This window comes from Typopeltis vanoorti, chromosome 2 (assembly GCF_054136105.1).
Source record: "Typopeltis vanoorti isolate ZY-2024b chromosome 2, IOZ_Tvanoo_1.0, whole genome shotgun sequence".
NCBI lineage: Eukaryota > Metazoa > Arthropoda > Arachnida > Uropygi > Thelyphonidae > Typopeltis > Typopeltis vanoorti.
Window position 1 is genome coordinate 115,408,183 of NC_143550.1, and position 27,307 is coordinate 115,435,489.

The 27,307-nt window shown below is 35.7% G+C and overlaps 1 protein-coding gene across 1 annotated transcript in view; it reads left to right on the forward strand.

Moving 5' to 3' along the window:
- LOC150109359 (uncharacterized) overlaps positions 1–27,307 on the forward strand; it is a 116,005-nt gene that overhangs the window by 61,782 nt on the left and 26,916 nt on the right. The window lies entirely within an intron of this gene.

The window sequence follows — 27,307 nt, forward strand, 5'->3', positions numbered from 1 at the left end:
CTTGTTTAATTATTTTGCAATAAAGAGCTTGCCATCCTGCTTGGCAGGTTTGAATCCAAGTGTGGACATTGATGCTTATGAATTGTTTTTAGGTAGGAGATGAATTTCATTTTCTTGTGTGAGATCTCCACCATTCATATTGGAGACCTGAGGTAGCTTGAAAAAGTTCCATGTTTGACCTCTAGTGTAGGATTTTCAAGATTGTAAAAAATCTTTAGCTCATCCAAGATACAATGCACTATGCGTTTACACCTTGCATTGGCAGGAATCACATAAATGTGGTCATTGTTTTGCTGAACGTAGTATTCACTATAACAGGCCTATACAAAGACAGTCTGGCAAAAATGCAATCCTAGAACTGAAACAATGGTTCAAAAAATGGCGAATTGATGTCAACACAGGCAGTAGCACTTCATTTTGTAGCAGTTGGTAGCCAAATACTTAGGGGTACAATTAGATAAAGGAGTTTTGCTTCATAACTCATGTTGATCATGTCTGCTCAAAAGCAAATAGGACCATATGACAGTTGCCCATTGCTCAACTGACATAGTCAGCTGAGTATGGCTAAGTGGGCTATGAAAAGATATTGATCAGGTTGTTCCTGACATATGGTTCACCTGCCTGGAGTCACATGGCAGATTCAAATGTTAATGCATTACAGATAATCTAAAAAGCAAATGTTCATAAATTGCATTCGACACACCATGATTTGTAAGACACAGTTTATGCGGAGTTTTTGCAATTGATGACGCCATTTAAGTCATTAATCCATGAAGTGGTTGGCTACAATGCGTACGACACTTCAAAAACACAAATGTCCCAAAACCATGCTGAAGAGACAAAATTTTTTAAACTAACTGCTAGACGTCTAGAATGGGTGAGCCAAAGGCTATAGCATCCCAAGTTCATTGTTGCTAGCAATAGACCACCACAAACAAACAAATATCTCAAGACACAGTTCTCAAAAAACCTCAACAACCTGGTAAAATTTTTTTAAAAAACTTATTTGCAGTAATCCAGCAGGTGAGCCAAGTAATCGCTAATAACCCTTAATCAAATATTTCTCTGATCGAGAGACAAGGGACTACGGGTCTAATCAATCCATTGTACCATAACAGTTATTAGTTTACTGACTGTATCATGGGATGTTAATATCATTACACCATAAATAAATACCTCTACAATGCAGTTGTGAGGATCTTAGATATTTGTTTCTTTTATTGGAAGTACTTGATTTTAAATTCCATCAGGGTTGTTAGTAACCTTAATAAGATCTTTTCATCTGATGAAGTGAGTTTGCAGATGGTCTCAGAAGTACTGATATTTTATTTCCTGTAACTTACATTTATATTTCAGATGGGTAAACTGACTAGAAAAATATATGCAGTGAACAGACTTCATTTTTGTAAATTATGAAGACTACAACCATGTTAAGAATAATTACTTTAATTTCCCCATGTTTTGACCTTCATGTTGAGGTCATCATCTATAGTGCACACATACACATATGATATAACTAATTGACTTGGCTGAAAAACATATTTTTAAAGCAGATTAAATGACTAGAATCCGAGAGATAAAAGTAGAAACACTATTTTATTTTAAATTAACAACACAAGTAGTTTAGTCTTCTTAGAAGACTTCATCGGATGCATAACATATGTCAGTTCTCTTTCATCTAAGTTAGCTAAAGTCCTAAAGAAAAATAAATTATGAGCTTCTTTCACTCCTCTACCAAAGCTCTGTTCCTTACTGAGTATGCCCAAACAAAAACATAATAACTTAAAATATCAAATTTTAATACATTAACTTTTAATGTATAGATTTTTCTTTCGCAGTGTTTGTTGGTATTTTTCTCATGTTAGGTATCCGATGAAGAGTCTTCTAAGAAGATGAAACTAGTTGTGCAGTTTATTTAAAATAAAATAGTGTTTCTAATTTTATCTCTTGGCTTCTTGTCATTCATTCTTTTTGAAAAATACACACACACACACACAGACACACACAAGGTATATTACATTTCAAACAGTATGCCAAAGTGACAAAGATTTGATCAACCATTATTCTACTAGCCTGACATTAGTAGCATACCTACATCACAGCTATATACTATTACTTATAAGATCACCAGAGAACAAATTCATATTAATATTTTTAATACAGCAATATTGGTGGCCTAATCAATAATTTAACATTTATCAAAATGTTAAATTATTGGTTAGGCCACCATTTGGGTGATTATGACAAACTTAGGAAGAAGCTTAAATCTGTGCCATGGCATAAATCACTGCGGATTAAGAATGTTAGTAGTGCATGGGATATAGTTAAGAATCATCTAGAGCAGGCATGGCCAACTTCATTCTATACGAGGGCCAATATATGATGAGTGGTAGGGTCACGGGCCGCACACTTTTAGACAGAACTTAAATAAAAATAAACTCTGCATTTTTTCAAGGCAGTAGTTATATGTATTGAATTACTATGTTTGTTAAATCATTTTACTACTGGGAGAATAATATAAAATAGTTGAAACTGAGTCTCTGAAACTGATCACTGTAACCAGAGCAGAGCAAGTGACTTTCAATGATGTGCTGGTCTGGAGCGCATAGAAATCTACCACTACAACTCACACAGAGAAGCAGTAGATTTTATAAATTGAGTAATCTTTTTAAAGCAATTTTGATTCTGTGTTGAGAATATAAATTGTTTCCATCATCAGAAATAATTAATATAACTAGTATATCAATCAGAAAATCTGTGGTCAAAACCAATAGCTAAATTGATAATACATAGAATTTAATATAGTTTTTATCCTGCCGCACAAAATCACGTTACAGGCCGCATGTGGCCCGTGGGCCTGCTGTTGGTCACCTATGATCTAGAGGAAGAAGTATTAAATTGTATACTTAGGGTAAGGAGGGTTAATTGGATAGGTGTTAGATGGATGAATAATATCATTAAGCACGAGCCACAGAAGAAAAAAATGTTGTGGAGAGTATATAAAGAAAAAGGTGATTATCAAACTCATGAACAGTACAAGGCTCAGGCAAGAAAAGTGACCAGCATATAAAGGAAAGTAAAATCAGATTATGAGAAGAATCTAACCAAGCAGCCCAAAGGAAATCTCAAAGAGTTCTTTTGTTATGTGGCAAGTAAAAGGAAGAATGACTATGGAAGATTAACCTTAATGAGTGCTGATGGTCATGAGGAAACTGAAGCGGATAAAATAGTTGAGTTACTGAGTGACCACTTTTCAAGGGTATATCATCCTAGTGAGGTTACTGCTTTAACCTATATGACAGACACTAATCTGGGAACAGAGGTGGATGAACTGGAGGTTCTTAGGATATTGCAGAATCTCAATGTAAATACAGCTGTGGGATTAGATGGAATATCAGCTAGGGTTTTGTGAGAATGTGCTAGGAAACTGGTTACATCTTTGACTAGTCTCTTTAATTTAAGTGTCAGCTCTCGTAGAGTTGCAAAGGAGTGGAAAAAAGGCAAAATAATTCTCTTTGATAAGATAGGTTCTAAGACTCTTCTAACAACATGTTAATAAAAATATGGTACTGTATGTGAGGGTCAACATGGCATTGTGAAGGATCAGTCATGCCTTAGTAATTTACTAACTTCTTATAATAGAGTAACAGCTAATTGGATCAAGGAAATAGGCTACACAATGAATTTGCTGGATTTTGCAAAGGCATTCGACAGAATACCACATGGAACACTGTTACGCAAATTAGAACAAATGGGGATCAATTATGACACTGGTTAAGTGGATAAGAGGGTGGCTTCTGGACAGATATCAAAAAGTGCTATATGAAGTGGTAGAAGCAAAGCAAAAGCAAGTGACTAGTGGTGTACCACAAGGAACAGTGTTGGGACCATTGCTGTTTAATTTGTACATGAATGATATAGGAAATAACCTGAAAGGAAATATTCAGTTGTTTATTGATGATGCAAAATTAGGTAGAGTAATAGTCATGCTGATGTGGGGAGCTTGCAGGATGATTTAAATAGGCTGTCAGTATGGGCAAAAGTTAACGGTGCGAGTTTAATGTAGAGAAATGTAACATTATGCAGTTTGGGATAAATAGATTAGAAGCTGTGTATCACATCGATGGCATTGTACTCTAGGAAATAGATGAAGCTAGAGATTTAAGTGTGGTGGTAGACAGAAAGTTAAAGTTTAGAGCCCATAAGATTACTTGGCTACTGAAGAACACATTAACAAGTAGAGATAAGGAAGTTGTTATTCCTCTTTATAAGAGGAATAACAATGAAAAGGCCTTGATATGCCCATATCTGGATTACTGTGCTGAAGGTTTGTTCCCTAGGTTTCTTGGAGATGAGGAAATGGTAGAGAGAACTGTGTTCTGATTGTTGAAGTTGGTTGACAGGAGAAAAAGAGGAAATATGATAGAAACATTTAAGTTGCTTAAAGGGTTTTATAGAATAGATGCAGGTTTCTTCTAGCAAGTTCTAGCAAGTTCCTTCTAGCATCACTTAGCTAGAAGGAACAGAAGAGATCATCCCTGGAAGTTGTATAAAGGTGTAGTTAGAATGAAATGGGTTGCTAGAGTCAGTTATGAGTGCTTTATCTGTTAAATGATTTAAGGAGGGCTCTGATAGATTGTGTCGATAGATAGGGTCTCCCGCATTGAGTCTGGACTCCATGAAGGGACCCATTTAATAATAATATTAATGCATGAAATGTATTTATATGAAGTTGTTCTCTGATGATCTTATAAATAAAATATAGCTTTTACATAGGTTTTTTCCCTTTCCACTAGAAGTCAGGCCAGTAGAATAGCAGGTGATCAAATTATTCTCACTTTGGCATACCATTTGAAATGTAATATACTTGTGTGTGTGTGTGTGTGTGTGTGTGTGTGTGTGTGTGTGTGTGTGTGTGTGTGTGTGTGTGTGTGTGTGTGTGTGTGTGGCCCAGACACTGACCTTAATATGAATGTAAACATGTTGAGAAATTAAAGTAATTATTCTTAACCTGGTTGTAATCACTGTAATTTACTGAAATGAATGCTGATTACTGTGCACAGCAGTTATAGGCTGTTTACAGAATGTGGTAGAAGCACCACACAGGACATGTATATGTTGAATTTAATAATACATTCAGTGTTAATAAAAGTCTTTACGATGCCACCAGTTGGTGTTGGTGTGAGTAATCATGATTTTGATGTATGAAATGGCTAAGCTAATGCAAGCTTCATTGAACAAAAAAAGATATGTAGAGCTAAAGAGCATGACTGCTTTAGAAAACTAAAGAAATTGATTAATCATTTGATGAGGAGAAAAATTAGTTGTCTTTGGGACTAGGTTGAGGAACATTTACCAATGGCAATGTCAAACTACATTCTAGGGAATCGATTATGTTCAGGACTCCAGAAATTGCTTGCCACTGGCAAATAAAGCACGTCAAGTGGTGAGTACATTTTCAGCCTTGTTCTAAATGCATTCAAAATATATAATTTTCTTTGCATAATTTACACTCCCCCACCTTTAAAACATCTCATTCACTGTCAAGTTATTCTGAAATCCTTAATTTGAACATATTTTCAAATGTATAATGGATATGTATAATGTATAGAACATTATACATATCCGCAAGGAGATGTGTTTTGCATTATGGGAGATACTGAGATAGGAGTGCTGGTAGCTGCTTGCTCCACCTTTGCAAGGAGTCGCCCGGTGTTGTACCACCTTACCCCAGTCCTGAAGATACTTTCAGGTGCAAACTTTGTTTGCACACACTTGGGTAAAGGATTAAACCAAACCTATATATATATATATATATACACTCTGTTTTTTCCTAGACAAAGCTATGATAAAGTTTGATTTACAAATTAGGCACAGTAAGAGATTAACAATAATAACTAATAATAAAATAGATCATTTATAAGAATATACTGTTATAAAAGTTTTGTGAATGTGAATGGAATCTTAGCAACCTCAACATACAATTTTTTTCTTTGTGAAGTCAAGAACTTTCACCTTTTCACTTAAAGGAAGCACTTTATGTCTTCTCTTTGCCATATTCCAATTGCCAGCATCACTACTCTTGCACATTGCAGCCATTATTAAGTAAAATAAGGGTTATTTGAACATAAGCACTGCGATACTACAATAGTCGATCTGATAACCAAGACAGCAACTAACAGGTGGATAGCATATACAGTACATATACAGACAAAGAAATCATTGAAGTCCAGAGCAGGATGCCGCAAGTTTTTATCACACTACTCAGAACAATGCACAATTTAGAACTTATGAATTATTTAAATGTGGAATTTTCCATTTAATATTTCTGGACTGAAGTTGACCATGTGTTACTGAAACTGTGGAAAGCAAACACACACGGATGTGTGGGAACTACTGCATGGTATTGTCTAAGCTTAGTTTTATAGCTCACAACATGAATTAGCTTAGTTTAATTAAATGCATGAACTAAAAAGCTTTTTTTTAAAAGCTTTTTAAAAAAAGGTGGCAAACCTTTTGGCAACTCCTATAGGTAAAGATGACCTTGCTACTGCTTCTGCCTGGTATCTCCAACTCTGGGCTTTGCTCCCACTGAAGAGACCTCAATAAAGGTCGAAACTAGTCTGGGTAGTGGCCAATCCTTTAATGCATAACAGTATACATATCCACAAGTTACTCCACCTTTGCTACGAGTTGCCTGGTGTTGTACTACTTACCCAGGTAAGATAGTACAACACTATATTCAGTCCTGAAGATATTTTCAGGCACAAACTTTGTTTGCTCTCACTGGGATAAAGGATTAAACTAAATTTATTATAGTCTAACCTAGTGAAAAATAAACTTTCAACATCTTTCTCTAAATCCAGAGTAATTTAATAAAAAAAAGGTGGCAAACCTTTTGGCAACTCCTATAGGTAAAGATGACATTGTTACTGCTTCTGCCTGGTATCTCCAACTCTGGGCCTGGCTCCCATTGAAGAGACCTCAGTAAAGGTCGAAACTAGTCTGGATAGTGGCCAATCCCTTAATGCATAACAATATACATATCCACAAGGAGATGCATTTTGCATTATGGGCGATACTGGGATAGGAGTGTTGGTAGCTTGCTCCACCTTTGCTATGAGTTGCCTGGTGTTGTACTACTTACCCAGGTAAGATAGTACAACACTATATGCAGTCCTGAAGATGCAACAAACTTTGTTTGCTCTCATTGGGATAAAGGATTAAACTAAATTTATTATAAATGTATGAACATTTTACATAACATAGATAGAATACAAATTTGGATTGAGAATAGGTAGCTTTCCTGAAACTGCTTCTGTAAAGAATCTCTGTAGTTCTAGTAGTGAATCCCATGGTTGGTGTAGACATCAAGCCCAGATTTATCCAGCAAGTGGATATGTAATTCATATATTCACCCATCCTTATCTGCTCTAAAATTTGAAAATGCAAATTAAAGGTTTTGTATTTTGATGTGACATGTCCTAGAAAAAGATGAGATTATTTGTTCTTCATAGAGAGTAGAATTAAACAATTATACAAAAATTGTACTTTCTGAGAACTCCTGAAACACATTCTGAGATGCTTTTAGATTTTAAGAAGAGATACTTTATTTTCAAAAGTTGTAATGGAGAAAGAATAATCCTCAATGATATATATTGATTTTTTCCAATGGGGATTATATCTGTTTCATTTTTTGTTGCCATGATTTATTTTTTAAAAATATCATCCTGTGAAAGTGTATTTAGTTTGCTGAAAAACTTAAGCAAAAAAAAAAAAAAACCAGGAAGATGCTCAATTGTAAGTTTTCTTTATTTTTCTTCCCTCTTTAATTTTTGTTAACTAAAACAGAGTTCTAAACAGCCTGTATCCAGAACTCTGGAAAAATGTTATGAAGAGTGGTTGAGAGAACTAACTACAGAGTTTGATGGGTAGCTGGAGGAGTGATAATATGTTGACAAGAAGATTTCTTCATATAAATGCAGAAGTAAAGAGTAGAGCAAGGAATAGGTATGGTTGGTGTACTTAATAACTTGTCACTCTGCTTATATCTTATAAGTAATAGCAGCTTATTTGCAAATCCATATGTTAGTTTGTCTGTATGAACATAATTTGAATATCAGTAATTTTTTAATATTAGCTCAAATTCTAAATTTAATTTTTAATGTTAATTCCACTAGAGAAAAATTGTGAAACTTAGCACATTTAGTACTTTTTTTTAAAGACACTTGAGGCCTCTATTAAGCAGGGTAGTGGCCTCACATCATTACAAATCTTCCACTTGACACCTTTCATAAACATCTGTATCACTGCAGAATTTGAACCCACAGTTCTGTTCAATCATTCTACCATCCAGAGTGATGGTTAACAGTAATATTAACATTGAGAATGTTGCTACTATTATTATAAAGTATACTTATGAACTTAATATTGAATGGATTTATTACAGTTTAAATTTTAACTACAAATCACAATATGTGGGATTCTGAGACAGTTACTAGGTCGCTTAGTGGTTCAAAATACATAACTGGAGGCAATTCTCCACATAGCAAGTTATGAATACATTCCTTACAAATGATCTCATTGCGCAGGCTGTTACTAGGTATCTATCTGGATACTGAATGAATGAGGGTGATTTGGAAACTTACCAGCTTTTGTGTATCAATATTTTGTGAAACTTAGCACATTTAGTACTTTAAATTTTACAACCCATAAAAGATTGGAGACCTATAGTACCTGGTGTGGCAAAGGAGTTTTTGTATATTTATTTTTTTTTTTTATCTTTTTTAAATTTATTTTTTGTTTTTTATTTCTTTTTACATAATCTGGAAATTGCACTAGAGATCAAACATGGAACTTTTTTCAAGCCACTCCAAGTCTCTCTAAGCAAGGCACTGGTCTCACACTAGGCAATGAAATCATCTCCTGCCTTGAAGACATGCACAAACATCTCTACCCATAGTGGGATTGCCTACAGCTTATTAGTTAGGGATCAGGTATGCTATTCACTCAGCCAACACTAGTCTAGCAAATTGCTTTTTTGTATTGGCTTAAACCACGCATATATAGGTAAATAAAAGGTATTAGATGAAATGCTCCAATAACTTTTTTTTTCACCTTGATTTTTTTAAAATTAATATGTGGATTTTCTTTAGTTGTAATAGGTAAATTTCAAAATATTAATATTATGAAAATATTATTTGAAATTGTTGTATTATTATGCTGTAAACTTTATTCAAACATTGTTATGAATTTATAAGTTACTAACAAAATTTAGTGAGAGAAGTTAATGAAGTGTGAAAGTAAATAATGCCATATAGCACTCTAGTACTTTAAAAAATTTTTTTTTTTATTGAGCACTACACCATTCATGTATAGTGTAATCAAATGTCGTGTCAGCTTCAGAATCTCCCAGCTAAATAATCCACACACGCGCATATGCTGTTTTCTTCAGAGAACCAGTGAGAATAGAATAAATGGGGGGGGGGCGGTTGAATATGAGGATAACTAACATAAATGCCAATAGAAAAGAGGTAAAACTATTAGAGAGGAATTGCATAAATATCATGCTGACATAATTGGTGTTATCAAGATGAAGAAAAGAAAAACAGATGAGGCACTTCTAAATAATAACTGTTAAGAAGTTTTTTAGGCTGTATTAATCACAGAATAGGAGTAGTTATAATAATTAGCACCAATCCTCTAGTTCAGCTTCTTGAATGGCAAGCAGTTTCGACTAGTATGATTTCGATACGTTTCAAATGGGAAATCAGATGAGATGCTTGGTTTTACAGAAAGTTCTAATAAGGAAGAGATAGAGGGAAAATTTTCAAGTTATTAGAGAGGAAAGCTAACATAAAGAAGAAAAATCTGAGTCTTATTAGCGACCTAAACAGCAAGTAGAAAATTAATCTGACATTTCTATGTCAGATTAATTTTCAAATTTCGAAAAAATTTGGAATAAAAAAGCAAAGCCAATAATAAATATTCAGTGGATTTTTTTCAGAACATCTACTGTTCATTACTAGCACTGTGTTCTAACATAAAGATGTGCTTAAATTCAAATGGAGAGAAAATGCAAGAAATAAAAAAAAATTCTCATTTTTGTTTGACAGTAATATTTTCAGACTCTTTCAGAATACAAAGGAACTAAAATAGAAAGTAATCACTATTTGATATCAGGATAAAAATTAGTTACGTTGAAAGAAAAAATACTATAGTTTAAAAATAAAAAAAACAGTCAAGCAGCTTTCAGAGGTGAACTGAAATATATTAATAATATTACAAAGAAAGTTGAAAACAAGATAGCCAAACCTTAGAGATCCAGCAGCAAAACCCAAAGAAAATATTGATTCATCCAGGAAATCATGAGGCAAAGTTGTCTGTAGGGTTAGAAAAATCATAGCTTTGTGTTGGACTCAAGAAGTTAAAGAAGTAGTCCTGGAAAAAGAAGAAATCATTACTGAAAGGTTCTGACAAGCACAAGTCCTAATCCTTAGAGAATATATAGAAAAATATAAAGAAATTATGTATAAAAGTACCCAAAGTCATGAGGAGACTTTGAGAAGAATATTGAAGGTAATATTAAGATAGCACAATATTCCAGAGTCTGTTAACAGAGAAACAGTTGAAGATGATAAAGGTAACATAAAAATTGTCTGAAGTAATTGCTTTGATAAATTATTAAATGAAATAAACAGCAACAGAAAACAAGAAAAAATATCCAGAAGGAATGTTGTCATAAGTACATTTCAGGATTGGAGACAGGAAAAAAAAACTGTCAAAAATCTGGAAACAGACATGCTGTTTCCGGATTTTTAGACATTCTGCTGGAGTAGATGATATTCATCTAGAAATGCTCAAATATAGCAGTATGAAATTTTACTATGGCCATATTGCATTATTCAGAAAGTCAATTCCATGATCGGAGATTTAAACCATCATTTTACATTGTGGTTTAAAGCAATAAGAATACAATTTGGTCGGCTAAATCCCACATTGCCAGCCCATCCTCATTTGTTCAGTATCTAGGTAGATACCTAACAGGATGCACTACAAGAAGGTGAGGATTGGACATTAGGTAAGAAGCTCCACTCAGTTCTCCACATTCCTTAAAAAGGCATGTGAAGGTCTCCCAGTTTTTCAGCTTTGACCTTTAAGCAGCTACTTGATCAGACAGGAGACCTCTGATATGAGAGTTTGAGAAATATTAGTGGAGTGAACAGATGGAATCAATGGCACTATCACATTAAAAATGTGAATATTAGGGGAAAAAACCTTGCCATTGTTAGCATTCAGGAATTTGTTATTAGAGTTAATCTCAGGTAGTATGATCATGTAAACAGAATGGGAGAGGAAAGATTAGCAAATGTTCTTTGCCAGATTGGCATGGAAAAGACAGAGGATGACAAGATGTAGATGGATTGATAGTAAAAAGTTCCTTAAAAGACGTTGAAAGTTTATTTTTCACTTGGTTAGACTATAATAAATTTAGTTTAATCCTTTATCCAAGTGTGAGCAAACAAAGTTTGTGCCTGAAAGTATCTTCAGGACTGGGGTAAGGTAGCACAACACCAGGCAACTCATTGCAAAGGTGGAGCAAGCTAACATCACTCCTATCTCCCATAATGCAAAACAAAACACATCTCCTTCGGATATGTATATGTATAATGTTATGCATTAAGGGAAGGGCCACTACAAATACTAGTTTCGACCTTTATTGAGGTCTCTTCAGTGGGAGCCAGGCCCAAGTGGAGATACCAGGCAGAAGCATTAGCAAGGTCATCTCTACCTATAGGAGTTGCCAAACGGTGTGCCACCTTTTTATTAAATTACTCTAGATTTAGAGAAAGATGTTGAAAGGTCGAAACTAGTCTGGGTAGTGGTCCTTCCCTTAATGCATAACATTATACATATCTGCAAGGAGATGTGTTTTGCATTATGGGAGATACTGAGATAGAAGTGATGTTAGCTTGCTCTACCTTTGCAATCAGTTGCCTGGTGTTGTACTACCTTACCCCAGTCCTGAAGATACTTTTAGGCACAAACTTTGTTTGCTCACACTTGGATAAAGGATTAAACTAAATTTATTATAGTCTAACCAAGTGAAAAATAAACTTTCAACATCTTTCTCTAAATCCAGAGTAATTTAATAAAAAGGTGGCACGCCGTTTGGCAACTCCTATAGGTAGAGATGACCTTGCTAATGCTTCTGCCTTGGTATCTCCACTTGGGCCTGGCTCCCACTGAAGAGACCTCAATAAAGGTTGAAACTAGTCTGGGTAGTGGCCCTTCCCTTAATGCATAATATTATACATATCTGCAAGGAGATGTGTTTTGCATTATGGGAGATACTGAGATAGGAGTGATATTAGCTTGCTCCACCTTTGCAACGAGTTGCCTGGTGTTGTACTGCCTTACCTCAGACCTGAAGATACTTTCAGGTGCATACTTTGTTTGCTCACACTTGGATAAAGGATTAAACTAAATTTATTATATTCCTTAAAAGACAGATAATATTGGAATCTTGACAAATAACAGATTAATTTGGAGGAAAATTGTTGATCATAAGTTAGTAATTGTGTAACTTTTTCATATAGTGCTATCATAATTATACTGTACACCCACTGAAGATACATATCAGAAATTTGACAGTGATGATAAAAAGAGAAACTAAATTGAATGTCACAGTTGTGTGTTGCTGGAAATATTTATGCAAGCACACTTAAAGAAGTTATGAAAAACTGTGGGAAAGAAACTTCACTATGAACAAGGCTGAATTCAAGCCATATTGGGTTGTCAGGACCAGTTTTTTACTTTGGAAATAGTCAAGAAACCATAAGAATATAACAGTATTACAGTGATTTTGTAGATCTGGAAAAGGTATATGATAAAGCGAACAAGAGAGAGAACAAAAACTGTTCATAACATTGCATTTATATAGTTATGAAACATTGTACAGGGTCGTGCATTGTCTGCACTCAAGTCAGAAGGAATTGATATACAAGAAGATAGTTTTGATAGAAAATCTGGTAAAAGATGTGCATTCTGTCTTTGTTGTTTACCTGCATGAACAAATGCAGCCATTTGTGTCCACATGTGCAATCACGTATGGATAGTAAGGAGAGCATCAATAAACATGTCAAAATGAGTCATTATGGATGTAATTAACAAAGAAAGAGTCATATGGATTTCAGAAATGTAAATTATATGGAAATAGTTAATATTAAAAATTCAACATTATTTCAAAGCCAAATGTATGCAGAAACTATGAAAGTCTCGTAGTTTTGACCAGAGAGGTTATGAGAATACAATCTTCGGCAAGTTGTCTTAGCTTCCACTACTTAAAAGAACACAAGAATTGTCCAAGCATCTGTATATTTGCCTTTTATTAGTGCATTTGATAAAGGTTTCATTGGCTGAACTTGTTGGTTTTCTTCAGAGACCACTGTATAATTAAAGGTCTTCTCCAAAAACTAGGTGATCCCTCAGATCACTCTAATCTGAATGACTAATCCAAATGATCATTTTAACTCATAATTCTTAATCACTCAAAGATACTCACTGGTGGTTTAACTCAGTGATAGGCTCACCCTACCACTGAGCAGAGCTGATCATCTCCCATGGAAAGCACCCACTAAAGGACCCCGATAAAGGCCATATCAGGATAACCCATACCATAAGCAAGCATCTAATGAAATGTAGACACACATCCACGGAAGCCTAAGAGAACAAAAACTTATTTACTTTTAAAGCAATCCAATGTCAGAGATTTGTATTTTTCATAAGTGAACCTCAGTTAGTGCGTTATAGTAATTAACAAAGAGTCATATGGTTTCATTTTGGCAATGTAAATTATATAGAAATAGTGGATATGAAAGATTCAACATTATTTCAAAACCGAATGTATGTAGAAACTACAAAAGTTTTGTGGTTTTGACCAGAGAGCTTATAAGAATACAGTACTTAGCATCAGAGTTGCCCTTAGCTTGCACTATTTAAGAGAACATGACACTGGTCTGACAGCTGTCTCAAACTGGCTGGTTCAAGTGAACTCTTGGTCACTGTGTAAGAGGGTAGGTCTGAAAAGTTCTCGGCCTCAGCCATAGATGACAACACTATCGGCACAATTTTTTTTTTCTAAGTTGGTGCATCTGTCATAAGCATGCATGTGAAATTGCAAGTCGTTCTATCAAGTAATTTGTTTTATGCAGCTGTCTGAAGCAAAAGTGTTGTCTGTATCCCTTGAAATAGATAAAATTGAGTATCGTGTGGTTATGAAATTCTTTGTAAAAGAAGGTTTAACACCAAAAGAAATTCATTTGAAGTTCATAAAAGTTTATGGACACTCTTTTCCTTCATTTTTGACAATTAAGAAATGGGCTGCCGAGTTTAAACGTGGCTGTACCAGCCTTGAAGATGATCCACATGAAGGATGTCCAAAAAGTGTAACAACACCAGAAATCATTGATCAAGTGCACGATAGTATTCAATGACCGGTGGGTCAAAGTGCATGAAATTGCTGAGACTGTAGGCATTTCAAAAGAATGTGTAGGATATATTTTGGATGAAGAATTGCAAATGAAAAAGCTTTGCGCAAGATGGGTGCCATGCTTGCTCACAGCAGATCAAAAATACACTCGCATGAAAATCTCTGAACAGTGCTTGGAGTGTTTTAACAAGAATAAAACTAATTTTGTGTGTCGATTTATTACTATAGATGAGACTTGGATTCACCATTACACACCAGAATCCAAACAGCAGTCAAAACAGCGGACAGAAGCCGGTTCTTCAGCAGCAAAGACAAAGTCGGTTCCCATCAGCAGGAAAGGTCATGACATCAGTGTTTTGGGATGCTAAAGGCATTTTGTTTATTAATTATCTTGAAAAGGGTAATACAATAACTGAGGAATATTATTCCGATCTTTTAACCAGACTAGATGAAAAAATTCGTGAGAAAAGACCTGGTTTGCAGAAGAAAAATATCATCTTTCATCAGGACAATGCTCCTGAGGACAATGCCCACAAAGGTGGTGTTTTGGCAATGGGAGAATTATGGGATCTGCACTATGAATTGTTGGAACATCCACCCTATTTCCTATATTTGGCTCCCTCTGACTTCTGTCTCTTCCCAAAACTAAAACTCTTCCTTGCTAGTCAGCATTTTTCTTCAAATCAAGAGGTGATTGCGGCAGTAGAGGGGTATTTTGCAGATCTTACTGAGAACCACTAACAGGGATGAGATAATGGTGCTAGAGCATTGCTGGAATAAATGTATTAGTCTTAAGGGAGATTATGTTGAAAAATAAAAATAATTTTGAAATTATAAATTCATTTTTTCATTGTTAGGCCTAGAACTTTTCAGACCATCCTCGTAATAGTAATTAACAAAGAAAGAGCCATATGGCTTCATTTCGGCAACATATTATGGATGTGTTTAAATTATATTTCTTCCCAAAACTAAAACTCTTCCTTGCTAGTCAGCATTTTTCTTCAAATCAAGAGGTGATTGCGGCAGTAGAGGGGTATTTTGCAGATCTTACTGAGAACCACTAACAGGGATGAGATAATGGTGCTAGAGCATTGCTGGAATAAATGTATTAGTCTTAAGGGAGATTATGTTGAAAAATAAAAATAATTTTGAAATTATAAATTCATTTTTTCATTGTTAGGCCTAGAACTTTTCAGACCATCCTCGTAATAGTAATTAACAAAGAAAGAGCCATATGGCTTCATTTCGGCAACATATTATGGATGTGTTTAAATTATATTTCTGGACTTTAAATTGCATAATTATTGTGACAAATCTAATATGAACAGACAAAAGGACAAAAATTAATAAAATTGGCATAAAATTAAATAATAGCAACAGAATTCTCATTAGGTACCCTAATACTAATATTAGGCTAACACTAATACTTAGTATTAGCGTAATACTAAACTATCTGTATACAGATCAGTGTTTAAAACCGGTTTAAACTATATATATGAAAGTTGGGTTAGGAATAAAACACTTGAGGACTAGAGATCACAGTTAAACTCACTAAGGAAAAGTAGTGGAGCAAATGGATGATGTAGATGGCTGAATCATATTAAAAATGAAGATAATTGAAAGAATGTCACATTGAAGAATGTGTGAGAAGAGCTAATCTAATAAAATGGATACTTGAGAAAATGGAAATATAAGTGACAATATTGAGGACCTAACAAGTAACAGATTAATTTTGAAGAAAATTGTTGGCATTATTAGTTTACATTTTATTATAATATAAACTGAGTTATATGAGTATCAGTATTCTGTACATCCCTTGAGTGTTCATAACAAGAAATGATTGATGTTAATTATTACCTAGAAGATTGTCTAGGTTAAATTGCATTTACCATGATAACCCCTAAACCTGTAATAAATGTTTATTATAAAGCAGTATGTAAAAGAAGCAACTCAAGTACAAAGAGTGTTAGATTTGATCCTAGCTTCAGAAGGTGTCTCAGTTAAGGATGTGACTTTTTGCCACCAGTTGGTGATAATCATCATGCCATACTGACTTGGGAGGTGGCCAACTATATGGTTGTTCCAATCAGGACAGGTTATATGTAGAACTACAAATCTGGAAATTATGACAAACTCAGGAGACTACTATCTTTGTCATGTTGGAGGCTTAATGGATTGTATACAGCACTCAGAAAGGATTAAAAACAGAATTTAATTCTTCCTATATTTCATCTCAGTCAATGAGACATCTTCAAGGATTACAAAAACCTAATGTAACATAAAAACAAATGACCAACAATACTAAGCCCAACCACGTGGGTGACACTAAAGGCCTATCTAGGTGGAGCTCCCTCTAAGGGCAGTTGTAGGTGGCCTGGAATGTAAAGTGGGACCTCTGGTGATAAGCATTTCCCAAATCTTAGGAAGCTTAATGCAACCATATTTGTTAAGATTTGTTTGATTCCTGAGAGCTGCTGCTGATTCTAAGAATAGTCTTTCTCTTTTGAATTTGCTGTGGTGGAGCATGGTGTTTTTTTCCATGAGATCCTGTGGGTTGTATCCAAGACATGGTCAGCTAGGCTTGACTGGCCATAGTCGTGCTTGCAAATGTATGACTTATGTTCCTCCAGGCAGATAGTAGCTGATCTGCCTGTCTGTCCAAAGTATGCCAGTTTACAGGAACGGTACTTTATAGACTCCTAATCTTTCGTAGAACGGATAAGGGTAGCAAGTTTGCGGTGGGGCTTATATGCTGTGTGTAGGTTGTACTTGGTAAGAGAGCCCACAATCTTTGTTCCAGTGGAACCGCCCTCACTACTAAGCTTAACCACATACACAGCACTTTCCTCTCCAATGGCTACAGCGATCACAGTATCAAAAAAATAATCAACTCCTCCCCCATTCCCCGTCCTTCTCGTCAACAAGATTTTAAAAATGCCATCACCATACCCTACATCCGTGGCACATCCGAAAAAATAGCCAAGATACTAAAACAGTACAACCTACACACAGCATATAAGCCCCACCGCAAACTTGCTACCCTTATCCGTTCTACGAAAGATCAGCTCCCTCCTCTCTGTCAGCCTGGAGTTTACAAAGTACCCTGTTCCTGTAAGCTGGCGTACTTTGGACAGACAGGCAGATCAGCATCCATCCGTCTAGAGGAACACAGGTCTTACATCTTCAAACATAACTATGGCCATTCAGGCTTGGCTGACCATGTTTTGGACACCACCCACAGGGTATCATGGAAGAAAACCACCATGCTCCACCACAGCAAATTCAAGAAAGAGAGACTTTTCTTAGAAGCAGCAGCAGCAGCTCTCAAAAACCAACCAAATCTCAATAAATACGGTAGCATTAAGCTTCCGAAGATTTGGGAAACATTCATCACCAGAGTTCCCACCTTACATTCCAGGCCACCTACTATGGCCCTTAGAGGGCGCTCCACCTAGATAGGACTTTAGTGTCACCCATGTGGTTGGGCTTAGTATTGTTTGTTATTTGTGTATATGTTACATTAATTGTTTTTGTAATCCCCGTAGATGTCCTAGTGACTAGGACGAAATATAGGAAGTATTAAATTCCATTTTAATTCTTTTTGAGTGTTGTAAAATATCCATTAAGCCTCCAACATGATGTCCTCACAGCACTTAAGCCTCTACACACATAGATATTAAAAAGAGTTGCTGAGAGGGGACATCCCTGTCGAACCCCTTGGTTTATCTCTCTTATATATAATAGCTCATGATTTAATCTTATTTGTATTTGATTATTTTCATATATACTTGTGATAGCTTTTAGGATATTATTTGGTATTTGTCTTTCTTTTAATATGTTAAATAATATGTTTCTTTTAACTTTGTCAAATGCTTTTTCAAAGTCAATAAATGCAGTATGTGTTTCTAAATTGTATTCTCTTCTTATCTCTATTATTAATTTTAGGCAAAAAGGCTGGGTCTATACATGATCATCTTTTTCTAAATCTATTCTGTACTTCTAAAATAAATATTTTAGAAGTACAGAATTCAGATATAATAAAGTTTTCAGAATATTTCATTAGTTTGCTATTTAAGATTCTGCTATATATTTTGTAACAGGAATTTAGTATACTGATACCTCTATAGTTTTTAGGGTCATCTCTATTATCTTTTTTAAAGATAGGAATCACAATTGCTTTTTTCCATTCTGTTTGGGGGATACCATTTGAGTAAATTTTATTTAAAAATAGTAAGAGTCTTTCTTTGACTCTTATTATTTTTTAATTGAATTATTGAATCTTATTCCTGCGTATTTATATAGTTCTGAACCTAGCTTATCTTCTCCAGGTGATTTTCCGTTTCTTGTTTCTTTCAGCCTGATTTCTAATTCTTCTTTAGCTATTTCCATTTCATTTTCGTTAATTGCTTGCCAGTTGTCTTTTTTGAAATATTTGTCTGCCCACAATTCTGTGTAGTAATTTAGAAATTCTTCTAATTTCAATTCAGTGTTTAATTTTGTGTTTTCTTTGGTATCTGCATTTAAGTGTTTCAAAATCTTATATACATTGGGTCTTATTTTATATAAATCATGTTCTAAATTAGAAACAAATTTCTTCCATGATTCTCTGTCTTTTTCTGACTTCTCTTTTAGCTATGGCTCTTATTCTTTTATATTCTATTTCATCTTCTAATCTTTTACTGCTTAACCATTTGTGATAGGCTTCTTTTTTCTTTTTGATTATTTCTTTGATTGTATCATCCCAGATCTTCTGTTTTTTCCTTTTATTGAATTTTTTGGTCTTTCCTAAGCTTTCATTTGCTGCTGCATTTAGTATCGTTTTTATATTAAGCCATTCTATTTCTATTTCTTTATTTTGTTTTATTTTATCTAGATATTGGTTAATTCTTCGTTCATATAGCCATTATACATTTGTGTCATTCAGTAGTCTAGTTTTATGAACAAATATTTCAATTTTTCTTTCTGTTCTTGTTACTTGTAGCCATTTAGGTGGTAATCTTAATTTTATTTTAACAAGGAAGTGGTCACTGCTTATTTCATATCCTCTGTGAAATCTAACATCTAGTGAAAATTTTGATGTCTTTTCATTTAATATGAAGTAATCTAACATTGATCTCCATCTTCTTGCTGTCCAAGTATATTTATGTATGTCTTTATGTTTATAGAAGGAATTCATTATTTTTAGGTTATTATAAACTACAAAGTCAATCAATTTTTTACCATTCCTGTTTAGAGTATGTTTCATGTATTCCTATATTATTATTAATTTTCGTGTTTCCAATTCTTGCATTTAAGTCTCCTGCTAAAAGTGCGTAATCATTTTTATTTATTTTATTATATATGTTTTGTAGCTGATTATAAAAATCAATATTATCCTGTTCTCTTCCTTCTTCTGGGACATGTAAACCAATTATTGTTAAATAGCCTCTATCTATTTTTATTCTAGCTTCTATTATTCTTCATCATCATCATCATCAAATTCCTGCCATGTACCCTCAAGGGGTGTACAGGATATGATAGCACTACATGAAAAAAAATTACATCATTACTAACTTCCTATCTACAATTTTCCTCCAATTCAGTATGTTACTTGTCAAGACTCCAACATTACCAGATCTTATATTTCTATCATCTAAGGCACTTTGTACCATATCAATCCACCTATATCTTGGTCTTCCTCTGGGTCATTTTCCTGTCAACCTGGCAGAGAACACTTGTTTTGCTAATCTTTCTTCGCCCATTCTGTTTAAGTGACCATACCACCTGAGATTAGCTCTGCTAACGCATTCCTGAATGCTGACAATGTCAAGTTCTTTCCTAATATCGTCATTTTTAATATGATATTGCCATTGATGCCATCTGTTCACCCCTATAATCTTTCTCAGCACTCTCAATCTGCGGTCTCTAGTCTTTGGTCAAGTGTTTTGCTTCTGACCCAGCACTCAGATCCATAAGTTAAAACTGGTTTGAACACTGTCTTGTATACAGCTAATTTAGTGTTCCGACTAATTTCTCTCTTATTCCATATGAATTTATTCATTTGACTTCCCACCATACCAGCTTTGCTGATTCTGTTGTCTATTTCCATATTTAATTTACCATCTTCACTAAAAATCATGCCTAAGTAGCTGAAATGTTTTACTTGTTTCACAGGTTCTCCAGTCATAACACAGTTGACATTTTCAATTTATAATGTTTTATTGTTTTGAAAGGTAGTTATGAATCCAAATCATGACTCCTGCTTGTGCTCTTTGGTCTCTGTCGACTCCACTGTATATCACATTAAAATTTTTGGTTCTCATAGTTCCTTTTAATTTCTTTTTTGTTTCAGTGATTACTGCTATTTTAAAATTTCTTTCATTTAATAATTGGTCTAATTCTATTTCTTTATACTATTCCTCTTGCATTCCAGTTTGCTATGTGTATTATATTTTGTCGTTTCCATTTTTGTTTTAACTTTTCCATTCCAGGGTCATTTCCCATAGATTCAATCCGATTATCTTTTTCTGTCAGCTTACAAGTAGGATTATGCTTTCCATGTCAGGGGACTAGCCTGACGATGGAATAGTTCAGTGGTAGGGCTGCTACCTTAAGGCTTCTGAACTAGCCTTCTTCCGAATTTAAACCCATAGGAGGAATAGGGTATATTGAAGGGGAAAGAGTAGATTATAGAAGAATTATAGTAAGGTTTATAGAGAGGGCATAGTTGTAAGGCCAGAAATGAAAAGACCCCATAGCCCTCGAGTACTCTAATAGCATAAGGGTCATAAAATAAGAAGAGTTGGTTGATAACGCCTTATAGGAAAGATTAAAGTAAGTGGATCTTCCTGAAAGTAGAAGAAGGAGAGGACAGATCCAGCAAGGGGTTCATGGGAGTGCTGCTTCCCTTACAATCAAGATGATTGCCCCATATGGCCGTGTTGGTCCACGAGTCCTTATTCAGTATATTAGGACCACCCCACCATATATATACACACACACACACACACACACACACACACGGTGGGCTCACCTATCCGCCACCCAGGGGATGCGCTCTCTAGGGATTACAGGGTCCCCCAAGAGGCCTATCAGTATCTCTGGAGTAATTGAAAAGATTTTAGAAAAGTTGGTAATAACATTGTGTACAGAAATGGGTGAACAAACAAAATGTACTTTTCAAGCAACAGGATGGGTTTACTAAAGGGAGGTCATTTGTGTGTTAAGGCTTAAGTGCTTGAAAAGCATCATGTTGGAGGTGTTTCATCCTCACTTTTCTTATATTTCTTCTTACTTGGCTTATAATATATATACTTATATATAGTTAGTGGGATAGAATGTGTACGTTATAGTGTGTTTAGGAGGGACAGAGAGAATAAAATGGGGGGAGGGTGTTATTGATGATAGCTGATGAACTGCAGCCAAGGAGAATTGAAATTGTATTGCAGGATAGTGAAAGGAGCTCATTTGAGGCTATTTGGTGTGAGATTGAGACTGGCAGAATAAAATATACAGTTGGATGCTGCTATAGACCAGGTGATGGAATAGGTGGTGGAGATAGTATGCATAAACAAATTGATGAAATGAGTGGAAGGAGGGTAATTATTATGGGGGATTTCAACTATGGTAACATTGATTGGAAGGAGGAGAGGACACATGTGAGGAAGGAAATGGATTTTATTCAATTATTAAGGGATAACTATCTGAGACAGCATGTAATTGAAAATACTAGGGGTGTGAGAGTGCTTGAACTGGCAATAGCATCTCAGAATTTGACTGTAATGAATATGACCATGTTGCCACCTATTGGGGAGAGTGATCATAAGATCTTGACCTAGGAGGTGGCTAAAGGTGTGGAATTTTCGATTAAGACAAGGTATATGTGGAATTACTGTGCTTACAAGTATGACAACTGTACAACATGTACAACTGCAAGGGCATGGGAAGTGGTCAATATCAAAATATCAATATGTTGATAGAGCATGGGAAGTGGTCAAGGAGCATTTACAGGAGGTTATGGCTGATTGTATACCTAGGGTATGAATAGTAAAACAAGTAGGGATTAAATGGATGAATAACGCCATTAAGCTTCAGCTGCAAAAAAAAAGAAACAACTGTGGAGGGAATTTAAAGAAAGGGGTGACCTGCAGGCACACGAACGGTATAAAGTGCAGGCCAGAAGGGTAACAAATGTGGTAAAAAAAAGCAAAAGCGGATTATGAAAGGAAACTAGCTATGCAAGCAAAAGAGAATCCCAAACAGTTCTTTCAATATGCTGCAAGCAAGAAAAAAACTGTACACGGCAAAATGATTTTAAGGAATGACGATGGTAAGGAGGTCACTGAATCAGTCGATATAGTAGAGTTACTGAGCGCACACTTTGCAAAAGTATATCATCCAGGTGAAGACATTGAAGAAATGAAGGAAGCATTAGTTTATACGGGAATTGTGATGAATGAAGTGGAGGTGAATAGTCTATTACAGAACCTTAATATGAATACATCTGTGGGATTGGATGGTATACCGTCACGGGTCTTGCGTGAAGCGGCTAAGGAATTATCACGGCCCTTGACCATGTTGTTTTATCTGAGTCTTGGGTCTGGTTTAGTCCCGAAGGTGTGGAAAGAGGGGGAGATAGTTTCACTGCATAAAGGAGGATCCAAGACTACGGTTGCAAATTACCGACCGATCAGCATATCAGGAGTTGTTGTCAAGGTCTTGGAGAAAGTAGTCAAGGGAAAAATACAGGAATGGATTGATGAAAATGAGATACTGTACAGTGGACAGCATGGCTTTGTAAAGGGTAGATCATGCCTCAGTAACTTGCTCAAGTTTTATAACAAGATGACGGCTGAACTGGATAAGGGTAATGGGTTTACAGTGATACTGCTGGACCTGGCAAAGGCGTTTGACAGGATGCCACATGGAATTCTAATCTGTAAGCTACAACATATGGGAATGGATATAGGGTTGGTGAGATGGATAGGTGGGTGGTTGATGGAGAGATATCAAAGAGTGGTTTATTCAGGAGTAGAGTCCAAAAGACAGCCTGTGACTAGTGGTATGCTGCAGGGTTATGTTCTTGGACCACTGCTGTTTAATCTGTTCATTAACGATATAGGGAAGGATCTAAGCGGAACAGTTCATTTGTTCGCTGATGATGCAAAGTTGGGTAGGGCGATAGTGAATGCAGAAGATGTGAAAGTCTTGCAGGATGACTTAGATAGATTGGAGTTCTGGGTTAAGGAGAATGGATGTCAATTTAATGTGACAAAATGTAAGGTTATGCATTTTGGGGTGAAAAGATAGCAGCAGTATACCACATTGGTGGAACTGTACTCCAGGAGATTGATGAGGCCAGGGACTTGGGAGTGTTGGTGGATAGGGAGATGAAGTTTAGGGGGCACATTGCAAAAGTAGCTAAATCAGCTCATCAATTCACTTGGTTGTTGAAAAATACCTTAACGAGCAGCGACAAACAAGTTATTGTACCTCTGTACTGAGCCTTGATAAGACCTCATCTCGACTACTGTGCCCAGATTTGGTCACCTCGGTTCCTTCTTGATGGGGAGGAAGTGGAGAGGATCCAGAGGCGAGTGACTAAGATGATAGCAGGTCTATGGAATGAACCATATGAGAACAAGTTGAAGATTTGTGGGTTGCAGAAACTAGTTGATAGGCTGGAAAGGTTAGATATGATTGAGACATTCAAATTGCTAAAGGGATTCTATAGGATTAATTCAGAGGATATTTTTGAGATCAGGACTGGTGGTGGGAGAACTAGGGGACACCTATGGAAGCTGGGCAAGAGTGTGATTAGCAGGGGTGTTACAGCTGGGTTCTTTACTTTTAGAGTGGTAAATGAGTGGAATAAGCTGCCAGAGTCTGTTGTGGGTGCTATGACAGTGAGCAAGTTCAAGGCAAGGTATGATAGATACTGTGAGAATGTCGTATATTTGTGTGGACATGATGTTTAGGGCCTCCCTCAATGAGTCTAAGGACTTCCTGGAGTCGCCCGAAATAATAATAATAATATTTACTTCGTGTCTATATCGTTAATAATTCCTTAATTCAACACTTTCTGTTAGAACATTAATTATACTTCATTAAATCTTTAATTTATGTAGTCTCAAAATTTACTTTGGGCTGTTAACAACTTTAAAGATATTGCACATGGGTAGAAGACAAAGAGATTCCCAATGGACAATGGCAATTCCTTTGTTTCAGTGCTGGTGCTAGTTTTTTCTTCAGATTCAGGGAAATTTCTATTCTACTGCACCACCCTGAATCCTAGATTTCTGAACAATGAAAAATCAAAGAACCAGAACTTGGCATAGCACACTATCCCTAATTTCTTAAACTATGTGAAGTAGTTCAAACCTCATCAATCTTTAACTTAGTTTGCAGTCGTAGCCTCCCCAATAAATTACCTCCTGCCGTGGTTTGATTATTTATGAGCGGTGCAATAGAAAATGAGATCAGACAAGTCAACTATTGAGTCTAAAGAAAACATTTAATTACACTCTAGTCAGATTACATATCATGAATAAACTTTGGCACATGCTAGCTTCAATATCAATTTCAAAGAAAAACATAATTATCCAACCCTTCTTACTCTCTCTCTTAACATGTATCAGTTCAGTTAAAACATTCTATCAAAGGTAAATCATGAGCTTAAACTCTACTCTGCTAAAGGTTATTCATTCTTAGACATTAAAATTAACCCTAATTTCTTCATTCATGTCTCAGAGTTACACTGTCCTCTTAAACTATATCTCTAAAGTCCTTGCATAAAATTCCACAACATTCTAAACTTAATGTCCAACTAATAATTCCAGTCTTTCTTCCTTTATACACTCACTAAACAGATTAGTGTAATAACATCGTGTTGGATGTAACATCACCTTCAGGTCCACCTTCCATTCTGCTTGGTCTGCATTACCCCACTGAATGGTCCGGACTGATATATCTCTGGCGACGAAGACAGGTGTGCTCGCTATTCACTGGTCATCAGGCTCGGCAAGGCTTAGCTGTCTCTGCGATAATCAGGAACTCAGCTCCGCTGGGCGAATCCTTAACTGGCAATCTCCCAAGGACTTCTCGGCATTCTCCCACGATCTCTGCTTCGACAATCCTTCCAAGGAACGGGGACGAACATCGACAAGCGAAGAGGACGACAAAAGAAAAAAAATCTTGAGCTGGCGCTGCTTCGCTTTTTAAATTCCACGCCCAACACTTCCTTACTACATCATTAAATTTCTCCCTCTTTGCTCACGTCACCTTACATCTCCCAGCATCTAGTGCCATAATCTCCCCAAGCATGCTCTTTGGTGGTGGTGGTGTGTGTGTGGGGGGGATGGCATGCTCTCCTTCCACCGTGCACGTGTACTTGGCAAAAACGTGTTTTGCTCCTGGCTATTGGATTAGCCAGGAGCAAATCCGATTAGCCTTCTCTCAGCAATATACAAGTATTTATACAAATTTAGCAAAGTTTAAACAATGGACTATTCACAGTAAATTCATTACAACACTATGGACAAATAAATAGACTCTTAATTTATTATTGTTGCTGGTAATTTACAAGCAATTTTATCCACCTGATATATCAGTATATGCCAAAATGTAAGATGCATGTTAAGTTCTGAAGAAAATATAAATTAATAGAGTTTCAGTTTCATTAAGAACTTAAATTAACACTCTTAACTGTTCACTGTTAACACTCCATTAAACAGAGGTTTAATGGAGTGTTAACAGCACTAGGGAAGGATTAAAAACTAATTTTAACTTCCAATGTTCATCTCAGTTACTGAGACATTTTCAGGAAGTACAAATAACACCTGTAACATGCACAGAGACAACACCATACTTAATGAAGCATGTGGGTGACTCTAAAGTCCCATACAAGTTAGTGTTCCCTTTATAGACGTTTGTAGGCACTCTAGGATGTAAACTAGGACCTCTGACAGCTTTGTTTCCGAATTTTGGGAATTTTTATGCATCCATATTTGTTTAAATTGGGTTGATTTCTGTGTGCTACTGCAGATTCTAAAATCAGTCTTTCCTATTTAAATCTATGCTAGAGCAGGTGGTTTTCTTCCAGAAGATCCTGTGAGTTGTGTTCAATACATGGTCTGCAACACTAGATTGGCCATAATCGTGATTGCAGATGTACGATTTATGTTAATCTAAACTGATAGGGGCTAATCTACCAGTCTGTCCAAAGTAAGCCAACTTGCAGAAACAAGGTACTTTATATACTCCAGGTATTGAGAGAGGAGGGAGCTGATCTTTGGTGTGGATAAGTTTAGCAAGTTTCCAGTGGGGCTTAAAATAAAGAGAGGTCATGTCTGAGCAATTTGTTCATATTTTATGATAATGTTACGGCTGAATTGGATAAAGGAATGGATACACTATAATACTGTTGGATTTTGCTAAAGCATTTGATGGAATACCACATGAAAGGCTATTACAGAGAATATGGGATTGGAATATAAACTATTGGAATATAGAATATTGGTTTATATTCCATTATAAACTATTGGAATATAGATAAGTGGGTGGCTGATAGACAAGTATCAGAAAGTAGTATACGGGGATATTGAATCTGCCAGATTTAAGGTGACCAATGGTGTTTCCCAGGGATCAGTCCTTGGGGAATTGCTGTTTAATCTATACATTAATGATATTGGAAAGGGGCTGACAGATCTTCAGTTGTTTGCTGATGATGCAAAAATAGTTAGAGATACTATTGATATATGGCATTTACAGGGCGATTTGAATAGGCTGGTAGTGTATGCAAATGATAATGACTGTCAGTTCAATGTTAGTAAGTGTAAA